A 14,465-nucleotide genomic window follows, 5' to 3' on the forward strand; every position below is an offset into this window, starting at 1 on the left:
ACCTGCAATGTGCATTGGTCCTGAGACCCTTTAGGATAGGCCAATAGTTGTCATGGTCGCTATGAACTCCTGAGCTACTCCAGACAAATTGGTCCCAAAGTGGACATTGAAGTCCCCCAGCACCACAAACCTGGGGGACTCCAACGCCAAATCCGAGACCAAGTCCGTCAGCTCAGTTAGGGAATCTATCAGGCAGCGGGGCGATTGGTACACCAACAGAAGTCCCAGTCTATATCTGGTCCCCAAACGTTGGTACGCACATTCAATATGGTCAGACACTTCAACAGGGATCCTGGTCAGGGAGAGCTTATTCTTATAGACCACAGCCACTCTACCTCCCTGCCCATGTCCCCACACCTGCTCCGTCCTCAACAGAATACCCTGGAGAGAGAAGCTGGGACCAGACTGGGCCACCAGCCTCCGCCAACCAAGTCTCTGTAATACATACCAGATCTGCCCCTTCATCCAGAATCAAATCATGGATGGTTTCTGACTTGTTCTGGACAGACCTGGCATTACAGAGGAGCAAGGTGAGGGTCTGTGGGAGGTTGGTACTGGTCTCCAAGGTCAAAGAGCTGGCAGGACAGCAGGAAGGAGAAACAGCTAGATTTCCCTTCCCCTGTAATGACTCGCTGACCTGCCAACTTTACTTCTTCCATTTTCCACCACCACAGGAATAGTCATCCCACAGTCAGTGGACACACACCCCTGTCTCCCCATCCCCAGACAAACCAAGACACACGTGAAACACCTAGGACCTAAAAAGAAAAGAAAAGAAGAAGAAGAAGCAAAAATAAAATACCACCTGGCCCTCACCCTCGTTGTCCTCCAAGGTGGCTTCTCCAAAGGGGTGACCCCTGTTGGTGTCACCCACTTGGTGGCAGGCCCACCACCACAGAGCAGCAGTCCTTTTATAAGCTCAGAAAGATGGCTAGTCTGGGCAGCTGGTCCTCAAGAACTGCTGACTCACTCCCCCTGGCCCCAATCCCACACAGACTCACCCACAGGGCAGCAGCCACAGCCCCACAAGTTGGGGCACACAGGCTGACAACAGCAGACAGCAGCTACACAGGCTCTCATCACTGGGCAGCAGCTGTCTCTGGGAAGCCGTTGTTAAGGTGTCCTCCTCCCTGCAAGGCTCCTGGCAAATGGTGACACTGCATCCAGGGCATATGGGTAAAAAATGGTCATTGCTAGGTGACTGAAAATGTATCTAGGAACTCTTGGAATGTGCAACAGCAAAAGCAAGAGTCTGCCTTTTATTTTCTAGAAAAAAGAAAAGTAACAAAAATGCATGCTATTAATAAAATGAATAAAATTTTAGGAAATAGGAAATGAAATGAATCAGCACTCAACAAATCCAGTGAAAATTATTTTTCCCCTTTATGGGGTATTCTTCCTTGCATGCAGCTGCTTCTCTGCTTATCCTAATTCTGTTTTATTTGGAAAGCAGAAGTGTGGTTGTCAGAGACAGGAGAATCTGTTCCCATGGCTCAAATGATTTGTTTAAAAAATATATGAAGACAAAAGGGAGAGGGAGAGTTCAGAACTTGTTGGCAACTGATGCTCCTCCATCCCAGAAAGACAAAGCTCTGCAAAAACTAAATGTTTTCACTCCGACACCCCCCGCCCCCCGATCACTCAGCCAATCCTTTCCTCACTCTTGCACATTTATGTAGCCTGGCCAAGGACTGTCTGGAGCAACGGCATATTTCTCTTGCTACAGAAGTGGCCAAGGAGCCATGTGAGATGCAAGCACTTGATCCACAGAGAGGGGAAATAACCAATGGGAGAAGAGACTTGGCTACCACACCCACCACCCAGCCCTGGAAAGAGAAGAGGCCAGCATCCGTCTCTGTGTGTTGTTGGTTTTTTGGTTTGTTTGTTTTTTTTACATTGCATGCTTTTTAAAAAATGGCTGGCAAGACAACCAGATGAACTTGGCGGGTGGTATCTGGCTCTGTAGCTTTATTAACTAAACTGTACTCAAAAAACGCAGCATGATCTGTTTTAAATCCAAAGCCTGGATTTTTCTGGAATCAAGCTTTTATTGTCTACATCCATTCCTTGTATAAATAAAACAGAAGATCCTTTCTACTGTAAAGTGAAAGAGAAGAAAGCTAAACACAGCCCCCCTACCACCACAACCCTGACTAGTAGATTGAAGAGATGTCAGCTTTGGCAATTAGAGAGAGGATTAGGGACAACCAAAGAACAGAGTTGCCATTCTATCTGGAAGAGACTTATATAAATGAGAGATGCTTTCCAGCCACTGAGTAAAATGGAGCAACCTAAAAGGCAAAGACAGAAGGAGGACAATACTAGATCATCAACAGGTGCTCTGAAACAGAGAACCCCTAAGCTTCCTTCTCCTAATTTTTATTCTCCCTCTTGTCAATGACCATTATGGCCCCCGAAAACATTCTCCTCCCAGCCCCTGCCTGAGTGTGACTTTGTTTTGTTGTGCTTTTATGTGTATAAAATTGTAAAAACAAACCTTTAATAAAGCTATTAATAGAGTTGATGTCCCCCACCGCCGGAATTTTGGGTTTCACCTGGATTTTAAGCACCTCACCCAGATTGCTTAGCCCACCCAGATTCGCCCGGATTTCAGCTTCCATTAAAAAAAAACACACGGGTTCCGACCAGAGGCATATCTAGGGAAAATAGCGCCTAGGGCAAACACTGAAATTGTGCCCCCTGTCCAAGCATCTGACACCCATCTTTGAGATAACTTTACCATAATATCAGCTGAAAAATACAAGTCAGGCTCGTTAATCTTATAATATTTCAAAAACTATTTAGCAGTGGACTTAGCCAGACCAAAAAAATGCTGGAAAACTACAAATTTCAGTATGCGGGGGCTCATGAAATACCCAAATACTATGTGGAGGTGTACTTGGAAAACTAAACAGAAGTGCCTGTCTAATTCTCTACTATGCATTGTAGCATCACCATTACATAAGTTTTAAAAATCAATGGAGAATTTGACATTTCCCAGATACTCTGTAAATAGTTAAAGGATATGCAGAGTAAACTGTGTCACTGCTTGGAATATATTCTAGACTTTCAGAAAGACAGTTAAAATGAGAGAAAGCAAGAAACTCCCAGTGGGCCTTAATATTAAGGATTTCACACTGATTCAAAGACAAACTCACCATTAATAGCCATATTAGCAAGACATCACATTTAACTCACTTATCACAAGAAGCAAAGTAAGAACAAATGAATACAATCCTAGCTCATAAGCGTAAGCTCCGCATTCACAAGCCCTGATTCTCTGTACATAGTGCCAATCAGAATATGTGTACAGTGTCTTATGTTATATTATATTATATATTTATTTTTACCTGTAGCCCTTTTGTGGGGGCTTCCTAAAGGCTGGGGGGTTGCAAAGGTTCCCCCTCACCCCGCTGGCCTCTAGGGCCTCGCAGGGACCATTTGAACATGTGCGGTGGCCATTTTTAAAAATAATCTGTTAAAAAAAAGGCCACTGAAAACAAAATGGCCACTGTGCATGCTCAAATGGCTTCTGCAAGGCCTGGCATGACCTAGGGCCTCACAGAGGCCATGTGAGCATGCACGGTGGCCATTTTGTTTTCAGCAGCCTTTAAAAAAAAATTTACAAAATGGCCCCCCCTTCTAGTGGCGCCCGGGGCACGTGCCCTGCCTGCCCTACCCTAGATATGCCCCTGGTTCCGACAAGCACAGAAAGCAGGGTAGTTCTAAGCTTCTAAGGTAGCCTGTGGGTAGGAGCATTTCCCTTCGCCCTCTGACCCAAAATGATGCTAGGGTTGCTAGGCCACAATCAGAAAACAATATCTATTCCAGATGCTACAATGTGTATCAAGGAGAGCAGGGGCGGAACATATCTATGGGCAAAGTGGGCGGCACTCACCTTAAATTTCATTTTCACCATGTTGTCTCTGCCTCCATTTTGTATGCCTACTGCTTCCCTCTGTTGTTCCTTGCTGCTCTTGCCTGCAGCCTGCTACTGTTTAAGAGTTGTGAGGTGGGCGACAGTAGCACCAACCTGAAATAACAAATGAAAAGCCCAAGATCTTTAAAAAAATTAATAATCATAAGGCAGGAGCCAAAAAGCATGTTCACTTTTATTTTGCAAAGTGGGTGGTCCTAGGACTGCCCTATTAACCAATCAGATAGGGACTAAGCTGATTGACTCTTCAGGTAGCCAATCAGAGTGCCCAGAGGGTGGGGAATTCTTTCAGCTGCTCAGAATAATCCAATCACCATTTTGGTTAGAGAGCAAGTAGGCTCTATAGCTGCCCACAATTGGCTCCACCTCTCACTACCTGTGGCTCCACCCATCACCTGCCCTGCCTAGCACCCCTTCCCCCCAAGAACCACCAGCTCCACTGAAGGAGAGAAACAGGAGCAGACAACAGCAATTGTGGGAAGAAGCTGCGTCTGCCTTGTCTGCTAATTTATTAGTGGTTTAAAAGTAGAAGGAAGATCTCTTTGATGAAGTCTAGCAACTCTATCAATGACTGGAGCAAACATCCTATCAAATCATGGGGCTGATGGGCTAGAATATTCAGCTGGCCCAGAATGCATCAGTCTGGGGCTAGCATGATAAGTCATATTGTACCAATCTTGTGTAAGCGTCACTGGCAACTAATTGGTTTCTGGGCTCAAATCAGGGTGCTGGCTTTGGCCTATAAAGTCCTAAATAGTAGGCTTGTGCACAGACCTAAAGGTTGGAGTAGGGTCTGACCCGAACTTTACCAACCCTGCAAATGTCAGGTCGGGGTCCTTTGGACTCCTCCAAAAGTCAGGGTTGGATTTGGGGTTGGGATTGGGAACAGGTCAGAGAGTCAGGACAAGCAGAATTTGTTTTTAAATAAGCATGGATACTTACTCTTTTAACCCGAAAGAAAAGTATCACACAACACCAGACCAGCGTCGCAGAGAAACGTAACAGAAATCCAAGAGGAAGTGATATGACATCAGAGAATTGTGTGGAAAACCTGGAAATTGGCTAGCATCTGCGGATAAAGGATTTAAAATGGGCTAGAAAACTTTTTTTAAACCTTCAAAAAAATTAAACATGCAAGTGGATAGATAGGGCAGAAGATGGAGCGCCCCCACCCTTGCACCTGTGATCACAAGTGGTGGGGGGACCATCTCACTGCCATTTGGCGTTCTGGAGGATGCCTATTTTTTACAAAGGGGTTGGAAAAGTCCAACTTTAACTGGGGTATTTAAGTTTGGGTTCGGACTCTTTCCAAACCCCTCTGATTCCAGTTACATCGGATCATGTCCGATTTTACCAGTCCCAACTTTGCACAGACCTGCTAGCAGGCCTGCTCAACTTAGGCCCCCCAGCTCTTTTTGGACTACAACTCCCATAATCCCCAGCCACAGTGGCCAATAGCCAGGGATTATGGGGTTTGTAGGCCAACATCTGCAGGAGGGCCAAAGTTGAGCAGCCATGGGGGCCACAATATCTCAGGAACAAGCTCTATCTCAGGAACCTATCTCAAGAAACAATATCTCAGAAAATTTGCTCAGCTTCTGAAGTCCTCCTTGAAGTCCTGCCCTAACCAAAGTTTGGTTGGTGAGAGTGAGAGAGAAGAGCACATGCCCCCACCTTTCTTCTGTGGTACCCAGACTATGCTGTGTCCTCCCCAGAGAGGACTATTTGCCCCCCTCTTTGCCTGCTTATATATGGGCACATAACAGGTTTATTTCATAGGGCATTTTTTTTTTAGTTAGAACTTTTAGGTTTGGTTATTTTATTGCCTCTGCTTATATGGCTTGATGACTTGTGCATTATATTCTTCTGTTTTATTGTTGTATTTGTGTTGCTGTATGTTGCCTTATGAACCTGCCTTGTCAATTTGCTTTGGATATTTATATCTAAAGTTGAGATATAAATATTATTTAAATAATTAAACAAATCCCCAAGCAGATGTTTCCCATGGGCACTTACACAAACGTTAGGCAGGAAGGTCAATTTCTCCACTCTTCAGGAGGATATCAAACACCTAAAGCACTCGATAGATCCATATCCGGCCTATCCTGGATCATCTCCAAGGAAGGAGATACCAGAACTTTCCTAGGCAAATCCTTCCATTGGTCAGCAGATGTTACAACCAGGAATGTTTTCCTCATAGCTAATCAAACCATACCTTCCTGAAATTTAAAACCCATTGCTTCATTTCCTGTCCTCCTGCAAACAGGCTTGACACATTTCACACAGCAGAACAATTTGACATGATACTTTCCTGGAGTCCATACTCTCTCCCGATGAATCTTCCTTTGAGTTGTATATTTTAATGAGTTTCTAAACAAGGAAACTACCTTATTAATGCACTGTAAAATATGCTAGTTTATCCAGCATAGAACTAGGCACATATATCTATTCTGGAGCTCTGATTCTGTTTCTCAGAGATATTATTTATATATTTGTCTGTCTGTCTGTCTGGTATCTCACTTGTGTCCTGCTTTATCTTAAAGGACCTCAATGCAGCTTGGGGGCTTCCAAGTTTTTCCACCTCAGTCCTGCTAAACAGGTCAGGCTGAGTGCTGACGACTTGCCCAAGGCCACCCAGCGAGCTTGATGGCTGAGTAGAGTAATCCAGATCCAACATTTTCTCTTATGGAGGCTGGATTTGTGTATGCAAGTCAAGAATAGAGGAGGTACGCCCATTCCTTGTATACAATGGGGGGGGGGGATACACACATTCCTTAAGCAAATTTGCTGCTTAAATCATTCATTTTCCAACTAGTTTATAAGGAGATCCAGCTACACAATGCATATCATATTACTCCAGGAGGAGGATTGCTCTGTCCTGGCAGCGTGCGTCTTCAAGAATGTCTACGAATTTTCTTGCAGCTGCAGATAATTGTAATCAGATTGAGAAGAGTCTTCATGCCATGGCCTAAATATGCTCAATCCGAAGCTAACGGGCTTTAAGCCTTAAATCCTGGGGAAAACAGGCTTATTGTTGAATATTATTTAGTTCCTCAATCTTAATTCTCCTATTAAAACCAGCTTAACTTTGGCTAAGTTGTGCCCAATGAAAATTAATTTATTTTTCAGAGTTCTGGGATAAATTGACAAGAGGTGATACTTCCTTTCCCCACCTAACTTTCCCAACCAAGACTTTTAAAAATGGCTACTTAAATGGGCCATCATTAAAGCAAAATTATGCAATTTAGGCCTCATTGGTTCCACTAAGAAAAAGCTGAACTAATGATGTTTAGTATCTATACTTAACAGCAGCAATGGGAAGATTATTCTAGTTCCAGCCATTGGCCAGAATACCAGCAACAGCTAGGAACTTGCATACCCCCTCCCTTCCAGATCGGACTTTGCTGCAGTGTTTGGCTGCCAATGGCTACAGAGGCAGGGAGAAAGACAATCATTCTGGACCAAGTTATTTACTGAACTGTTCACTTGCCTCCAAATGAGAAATTTGTTTTGGGGACTTTCTCCCTCTAATGTGGATTGCTTGGATCTTTTAAGATGGACTTGGGAAATAAATCACATGAATGAATTCAGCTAGCACTTCAGCATTTTCAAAGTGCTCCGTATTATTTCAGTCATCTACAAACCTGTAGAGTAGGTTAGTATTAATTAGTATTAGTATCCTTTATAGTGACTTGGCTTGCATAAGACCATCTTGTGAATTCATAGCTGAGATGAATTAAAGACTTTGCAGCTCACTGTGCTACAAAGTCACATTATAGGTCACTGTTATAAGTAGGCTCAAGTGCTGCCTCCTCCTTTCTCACCTAAACAGGTCTCCTTCAAACCCTGCTACTTAACTGTTGTGAACAGTACAAAGGTGATACTGAAAGAAACAAAGGCAAAGTTGAGAGCTTAGATTTCAAAATGGGAGGGAAGGGATTGGTAGTTGTAGGACCAGGTATTGCCCATGTGATAGAATAGTTGGCATGTCTGTGGGCAATCTGTTCCAGAATTCTGTTTGAGTTCCAACAATATTATTTCAGATTCTGCAGTACCAAATTTTCACCATCATTTCCATTACATATATGCCCATGCCTTTAAGATATGTTCCATGTAACTGAGACTTGGCTAGATGAAGTGTCACTGTTACTTGGCAAGATGATTACAGCTGGATATTTGGTACAGCACCAATCAAGTAAATAAGTAAAGTAAAGTTGTGCTGTCGAGTTGGTGTTGACTCCTGGCGCCCACAGAGCCCTGTGGTTTTCTTTGGTAGACTACAGGAGGGGTTTACCATTGCCATCTCCCACGCAGTATGAGATGATGCCTTTCAGCATCTTCCTATATCGCTGCTACCTGATATAGGTGTTACCCATAGTCTGGGAAACATAGTCCATAGTCTGGGAAACATACCAGCAGGGATTCAAACCAGCAACCTCTTGCTCCCTAGGCAAGTTACTTCCCCACTGCACCATTAGATGGCTTCCACCAATCAAGTACTAGAGGATAAAATGATCTGAAGGAGTGGAGGTGATATCTAATGATAGCTGGGCCTTCTGAAGGAATCCAATATCTGATACTTAATATACAACGTGTATTCTTAGAAATGGAGGCCAGAGAATGATCTTTTACTAGCTGCTCTGATGCACAAGTTCCCTACCTGAGGTTGTTCAATTGGTCCCAGATATATCTATTTTCATTTTATACTGCACATTCCATTAATGGCCCCAACATGGCTAACAAAGAAAATTAAAAAAGGTTTAATGCAATTAAAATAAGTAAGAAGTTATACCATCATTTAAAAGAGATGAGTAACAGTAAAACCATCATAGAGCAGATGTTGAGAATATCTGAATGAATTGTACCCACTGGTCTTAAGTTGACATAGGGCAGCTTGACATGACTGTGGCTTCTATAGAAACTATGTGCCTTTTACTGCATAATAATTGGTCTAACATATTTGGTGGGTACTGATGTTCTTCAGTGGCCTGGAAACATGTGCTCTGATCACTGAAGACATCAAGAAAACACAACTGTCATGCTCAGTCTTCTGTCTTTTGAGATTCTTGATTACCACCTTCTTCCTCACTGAAAGTAACTACCTGGCTCATAGCAGGTGCCTGAAAATTGAGAAGGTATTTGTATGAAGTAATGTCCCATGCAGTCATTTGCTGGCTTGATTTTGGCCAAGCTGTAGTGCAATGGCTATTAAATGAAATGATTGTTTCCCCATTGTGTATTGTTTAGCTAAAAAATAAATATGATTTCTCAGTGGGCACTCATTGCTTGAAGATGCTTTTTCAATGGTTAGTAGCTTCAGGGTAGGTCTATCGGGGCTGAGACCAGTGTTCTGCTGTCTAGGGGTGTGTGGCTAGAAAACTGGAGAGTTAATGTTGTCAGTGATGGAAATGGAGGATTGGTTTTTTTGCAGCTGGCTGAGAGATGGGGATTCAAGGGCTTGCTGTTGGCTTTTGGGATTCTATGTTGTTTTAAAGACTAGCACTGTCAGCAGGGGCATAACAAGAGTGAGCCCTGGAAGAAAGAGTAGAGGATCCTTGCCCCACTACCTTCTTCTTGAGAGAGGTGGGCACATAAGAACATACGAACAGCCCTGCTGGATCAGGCCCAAGGCCCAGCTAGTCCAGCATCCTGTTTCACACAGTGGCCCACCAGATGCTGCTGGAAGCCACAGGCAGGAGTTGAGGGCGTGCCCTCCCTCCTGCTGTTACTGCTCCGCAACTGGTATTCAGAGGCATCCTGCCTTTGAGTGACGCTGGGCCAAATAGCAGGCCTGAGCATCGCTCTGAATTCTGCCGCCATGCGCCACCATTGCCACTGTGGGGGAGGGGAGGGAAGGACACACGCCCCCCCCCCGCTGCAGCCATCTCCTTGGCCGTGCTGTGACTGGAATTTGGGGGGAGGCAGCGGCGAGACAAATGGCGGTGGTAATGAGGTAGGAGGCGGTGGTGGACAGTGGCCCCACGAGGGAGTCCAGCGGCAGCGGCGGCAGGCCCTGGCAGAGGGGGCAGGCGAAAGTGGCAGGGACAGAGGGAGCCCAGCAGGGAGAGAAAGCGTTGCCGAGGGATGGGGAGGGAAAGCTGTCAGTGGCGGGAGGAGGACGGGGACCTCCAGAACGACGGGGAAAGGACTCTGTCACCAAGATTGCTCCATTCATTCTCATTCTCTCTCACACACACCAAGACTTCTCCATTCATTCTCTCTCTCTCTCTCTCTCTCTCTCTCTCTCTCTCTCTCTCTCTCTCTCTCACTGCTCCATTCTCTCTCTCTCTCCCACACAGACACTCCAAGACTGCTCAATTCATTCTCTCTCTCTCACTCACTCATGCCAAGACTGCCCATTTTGGCAGAGGTGGAAAGGAAGAAGATTGCATTTTATTGTTATGTATTTTGTACAGATTGCATTGTATTTATTTTATTAGAATTTTTAATTCAATTTATTTTATTTTAATTTAAATTAATCTTGGTCTGCCAGAACTTCAAAAGTTAAATTTTGATAAAATTCATTTTAATTAATTTCACTTTAATTTGATTTAATTAATTGATTGATATTAAGTTTTACTTTAATAATCAGCACCCTAAAAATTGACCTCGGCCCCATGAGCCATGTCGCGGTCAGTTTCGGCCCACCAGGTCATTTGAGTTGTGCACGCCTGGTGTAGAGAAAGTGGATAGAAAGATATTCTTCTCGCTCTCACATAACACTAGAACCAGGGGTCATCCCATGAAATTGATTGCTGGGAAATCTAGGACCAATAAACGGAAGTACTTTTTCACACAACACATAATCAGCTTGTGGAATTCTCTTCCACAAGATGTGATGACAGCTAACAACCTGGACGGCTTTAAGAGGGAATCAGAGCAAGCCGTCACCCAGATGGTGCCCCCCCCCCGCAGGGATCCAGGGACATTTGTCTCCCCTAGGTAAAGTATACCTATACCCCAGTTTCATTTTCAAGCAGCTACCATGCTGCAGTTGTAACAGAACAGTAAGTTAATAATCAATCTACCTATTGCAGGGCTGCAGAACTTGTTGGACAAATCACATCCTCAGCCACAATCGCCAATAGTCAGAGATGATGATAGTCCAACAACAGCTGCAGGGCGAAAATTGTGCAGCCCTGATCTACGGGATGGAGACAATGAGGTGCAGAAATCATTACTCTTAGAAGGTAATGGGTTGACATTTGCAGACAACTTATAAACTGAAGAAGTAATGGGAACAGGCCTTGAGCTTCCTTTGGATACCCAATATCTAAAGCTGTTTAAAAGGCTATGGTCTTGAGCTGTTTCTGCACAAAACACTTAATCTGCTTTTTAGATAGCTAGAATTGATGTTTGATTTAGTAAAACTCTTTTCTGCTTTCTGTACTGTTTTAGCCATATACAAGTTGAGCATCCTTTATCTGAACTGCTTGGGACCAGAAGTGTTCCAGATTTTGGACTTTTCCGGATTTTGGAATATTTGCATAATGAGATATCTTGAGCATGGGATCCAAGTCTAAACACGAAAGGTTACTGTACATTGTATTTTATTTACTGTATCCAGGGGTGTAGCTAGCCCGCTGGCGGCCCGTGTGCGGCCGCGGTGGGTGCCCCGATAGCCCCACCCCCTGAGTCTGACGTCAGACGCGGGGGCGTGGTCTGTCTCCTGAACGGAGCCTTGAGGCTCCATTCGGGAGTTGCTGCTGCTTGCCGTTTTTAACTGCTGAAGGGGCCGTGCAGCCCCTTCGGCAGTTAGACGAAGCCTGGTGCTGCGCAGGGAAGAGCTGCTCCTGGGCTGCATTGCGAACGCAGCACCAGTCTTAGCTCCTGAAGGGGCAGCGTGGTCCCCGCACGGGAGCTAAACTACCGCCCCCACATCTGACATCAGATGCGGGGGGCGTATTGGGGCCACTCTCGTGGCTCCTGATTGGCCAACGGCCCCGGTTCTTTGAACCCGTTGGCCCAATGGTGGCTCCGCCTCTGACTGTATCCCTCACCCCCCTCAGCAACTTTCCCTTCCCATCCTCAATTTACACTTCAGCTGTGGCAGCTCCAGCTGCCAGGCTTGATCTCCCCAGCTTGCCTTCGTCTCTAGTGCCAAAGCGAGTGAGTGAGCTGAGGCGTTTTTGTTTTGTTACGAGGTGCTCAGCCACAACGAGTTGGTGCTGCGGGCGCACGCCATGGTGGTTTCCTGATTTTGAAGCATTCTGGATTTTGGATGTCTGGATAAGGGATACTCAACCTGTATACATATTAACATAAATCAAGCTGCAACATATCATACTGAGTCAGACCATTGGCCCCTCTAGGTCAGTCTTATCTGCATTGACTGGTAGCAGCTTTCTAGTGTTTAAGGCAGGGATCTTTCCCAGCCCTACCTAGAGATGCCCGGTATTGATCTGGGAACTTCTGCATGCAACGCAAGTGTCATAAATAACACGTGAAATACTGAAGGCACTGTCAGCAGTGCAATGTGTGAAATGCCTTGTTTGAAATGCCATACATTTTGTTAATATGGTTGTTATTAATACTTTATAATTGTGTTTGTTCTGAGTAGTCATTCTCCTGAGCCCTAGGAATATTGCAAGTATTCAACAACAACAACAACAACTAGCTGTCCCAGGCACAGAGCATCTGTGCTTCTAGTTCTCCCTCGTTCTTGGCCCCTCGTTCTCAGCCCTCCTCCCTCCTCTTCCTTCCTCTCTCCTCTAATGTTTTTTCTCTCTGGCCGGCCACCTGGCCAGCCACTTTTTCTAGGTGAGTGCCACTTTCTACCCCCCGCTTTCTCTTCCCACCCACCCGCCACCACTTTCTCGCCCCCGCCACCACTTTCTCTCCCTGCCTGCCTGCCCACCCACCTGCCTTTTCACTGGCCTGTCTGTTGGACTTATGTTCCCCGCCGCCGTCGCTTTCCTCTCCCCCTCCCCTTGCTTGTGAACTCTTGTGAGAGCTGCCACACATGGGATTAGTGGCAGGTATGCCTAAGATAGAGAGAGAGAGAGAGAGAGAGAGAGAGATACATCTATCAGATAACTAAATTTGCACCATCATTCCCACATTACAGCAGTGCATACTTGCCCTCTATAGTATTTTACATGTTCACAGTTTTATACTGTCCTCCTGTGTATTTTAGACATACCCTGCATATAATTTTATTCTCTTACTAATGCATTGTATCCACACCCCGCATAACATTCTATGCTTGTACTTACTTATCCTGGTCTAAGACTGTAATAAAGATTACTTGAGTTACTTGTCACAGCCAATATCCCGAGAATGCCTGAATCTCATCTGTTATGTGAGCAAGATTAGCACATGTATAATTATGGTCCAATTAGGGTGTAGTGTTTCTTCCCAGATATTTATATATGTGGGTTCATAAGTTCTGATCTATGATTGTTGATGTCATATGTTAAGTTTGCTAGATTCTGTATTCACTCCCCACTTCCCAGTTACTTTAAGTTATAAGATCGGGTTGGAAAAAAGTCCTAAGCTGAACTTTCATGCCTGTTGACGGTTGCTGTGTTATCATGGCCAGCCATAACCCCTGGCAATGTGCCTTGAGAGCATGGAGACTGAAAAAGTTTGTTTAAAAATGTAATCATGCAAATACAGCAACTTATCAAAAGTCTCCCAGATGGTGTTCTCTGAACATACTCAGAATTCAAAAGATGAATCCGCCCCCTGCCCCGCTTAACAAGCAAAGAGGTACCTTTCACAGTAGTGGTTCTCTTCTCTTCATATTTAGCATACTGTCCCTGTTCAGCCCCAGATCAGCATCCTCCAGTGGCTTCTGGTGATGTCTAGCTTGTGTTTCTTTTTAGACTTTCCCTTTGCAGGGACAGGGAATCATTTTCTTATTATTCTTTTCCTGTGTAAACCTTGTTGAGAACTTTTATACACTCCATCCCCATGAACATCTTGCAGTAATGAAGACAACCAGAAGACCCAAGGGATGGCCAACCAAATATGGACATAGCGATATTATATAATTCGTTTACCAGCTACTAGAGAGATAACCAGAAGACCAGATAACCAGATACCCATCAGAAACTTGTTACTCAGAATGTTTGGTACAGAATGTCACGTAACCCACCAGAAAGATGTATCCTAAGAGTATAAACATTAGGCAGACTTAGGCGAGAGGGTCAGAATATACACCAGGGATTCTCAATGTTGGGTCCTCAGATGTTATTGGACTTCAACTCCCATAATCTCCAGCCAGCCCCTGTGGCCTTTGGTTGGGGATTATGGGAGTTGAAGTCCAAAAACATCTGGTGACCCAATGCTGAGAATCCTTGATATACACCATCAGACCAGGGAACAATAGTTTTGGCTATTTGTTCCCTCAGGCTTGTTTGATCAGGAAGCAGAATAATCCATAGCCTGATATCTTCTGGAACGGTGAGGCCCACTATATAGTGTGCGTGTGCGCATGCATATACGCACACTTGGGCTGAATAAGGCAGGCTATAAGTTAGGGAGGGGTTAAAGTTGTGAGTCCAAAGTGAAAGCAAAGTTGAAA

The 14,465-nt window shown here is 44.7% G+C and overlaps 1 long non-coding RNA gene across 2 annotated transcripts; it reads right to left on the minus strand.

The window, feature by feature from the left end:
• Positions 1-2,039: 2,039 nt before the first annotated feature.
• LOC128345041 (uncharacterized) lies at positions 2,040-14,242 on the minus strand. Of its 2 annotated transcripts, none has more exons than XR_008316227.1 (4): positions 13,653-14,242; positions 4,880-5,006; positions 3,899-4,033; positions 2,040-2,291 (listed from the first exon to the last, which is right to left on the minus strand). It is a non-coding gene; the product is annotated as an uncharacterized LOC128345041 (long non-coding RNA). The 2 variants fall into 2 exon arrangements; XR_008316228.1 differs by lacking the exon at positions 13,653-14,242 and adding an exon at positions 8,598-8,667.
• Positions 14,243-14,465: the final 223 nt, after the last annotated feature.

Source organism: Hemicordylus capensis, chromosome 2, assembly GCF_027244095.1.
Source record: "Hemicordylus capensis ecotype Gifberg chromosome 2, rHemCap1.1.pri, whole genome shotgun sequence".
Lineage (NCBI taxonomy): Eukaryota > Metazoa > Chordata > Lepidosauria > Squamata > Cordylidae > Hemicordylus > Hemicordylus capensis.